Raw genomic sequence first — 1,805 nt, 5'->3', positions numbered from 1 at the left:
GTCCCTTTTCAGTGCCTCTCTGACCGTATTTCCATGCGGGCGCAGCATATCGCCGAATGGAATATCTGCTGTCAGCTGGTCTAGGCACATGTGGCAGCATCTACGTGGCTCCTTTCTTGGACACGTATTAATTAATATCTATGTCGTTTGACAATGTACAATCTTCTTGACTTTTATATGAATAGAGTTAAGTTGGCTTTAGTTACTGCAAACGTTTTAGCTCGACTGCATTTAAACTCTACCGGCTAGAATGTTTAGAATGGAAACGACAGTAGAATATGACCTCTAAACTGCCTCTTATAGATTCCTCGTAATGATTGTTATTTACACTAAAGTCTTGAAAAACGGTGCAGCTGTATTATTTCATCAGTTTAATCGAGTTCTGTAATTGGAACTTTCTATAACAAATGCAAATCATACTTAACCTATTGTGAATAAGGACTTTTTCGTTCCAAATGTAGTTTTCAGTAAATTGCTTGACAGTTAATAGAGGCAGCTTAATGGAGTCGCATAGTTAAGTACGAATTTTGATCTTTCTGAGTCCAATATTTAGCGCATTCAACTTTTGGTAAAAACGCCAATTTCGACCAGAATATTGCTCCGACCAAGTTGAGACTTGTAACTTTTGCCTGTGGCATACATTTGCACATTCTGAACAGTTTTTGGCTTTCCAGCTCCATTATTTAGCGTCATTTATTGTTTCTTTTTTTTCCTTTTTGTTAAGCCTCAGAATGATCAGATGAATACGATGTGCTAAATCTATTTAACAATACGTAGTCTGAGATTTAACTATTTCAGCTTTAATATTCTGGAAAGTTTAGAAAAGCTATATTCATTTCATTCTTTGATTATGGCGCAATACATTGAATGCTACGCGTAGCCATATATTGATGACTGGCGATAGCAGTGAACTAGGATAAGTCGCGACACACTCACTCGCCTATGTATCTCCCACAGTGATACAACACTCCTTTTGCCACATTACCCTCTCTCTATTTTTGGGGAAATTTTTTTAACAAAATTAAATAATAGAAACAAGTGGCTGTCCTCTTTCAAATGAATCTGATTTTAGCTAAATATATAGAACATGTAAGAGTGAAAATCTCATTCTGTAAACATCCCCTAGGCTGTGGCTAAGCAATGTCTCCGCAATATCCTTTCTTTCAGAAGTGCTAGTTCTGCATGGTTCGCAGAAGAGCTTCTGTAAAGTTTGGAAGGTAGGAGACGGATACTGGCAGAAGTAAAGCTGTGAGTACCGGTCACGAGTCGTGCTTCGGTAGCTCAGTTGGTAGAGCACTTGCCCGCGAAAGGCAAAGGTCCCGAGTTCGAGTCTCGGTCGGGCACACAGTTTTAATCTGCCAGGAAGTTTCATGTAATAATGTATTTTTACAAATTATGTTCATAAAATTACATAGAAATGTGAAATAAAATAAATGTATTTTTACAAATTGTGTTCATCAAATTACATAGAAATATGAAATAAAATTTTCAATTATTAAAAAATTAATTTTATGGTTTAGAATTTTCAGTCTTAACCTGAAAGAGAAACAGCTAAAAACATTTCTCTTTCCTAGTACTCACTCTTTTAATCACAATCGCAGGTACCATTGTGAATGTGTCCTTACAAATCGCTTTCACTAAATCATTGAAGGTAAAGTGTGGGAAGCGACCATGTATTGTGTTCTTCACGATACTCTGTTATCAAAAGGGACAGTGGAGGAGTCACCGTTGTACGTGTCCTTCCCTCTCCAATACACCTTGCAGGCTGACTTTTACGTCCCCGAGAAACAGATAACATAGCCTAA

General features: G+C 37.3%; 1 non-coding gene across 1 annotated transcript; it reads left to right on the top strand.

Annotated features, from left to right (window-relative positions):
- Nucleotides 1-1,269: 1,269 nt before the first annotated feature.
- On the top strand, nucleotides 1,270-1,344 carry Trnas-cga (transfer RNA serine (anticodon CGA)). The gene has a single exon. It is a non-coding gene; the product is annotated as a tRNA-Ser (tRNA).
- The last annotated feature ends 461 nt before the right edge of the window (nucleotides 1,345-1,805 follow it).

Source organism: Schistocerca gregaria, chromosome 4 (assembly GCF_023897955.1).
Source record: "Schistocerca gregaria isolate iqSchGreg1 chromosome 4, iqSchGreg1.2, whole genome shotgun sequence".
NCBI lineage: Eukaryota > Metazoa > Arthropoda > Insecta > Orthoptera > Acrididae > Schistocerca > Schistocerca gregaria.
Note: the sequence above shows the minus strand (reverse complement) of the source record. Positions and strands in the feature narration are given on the sequence as shown.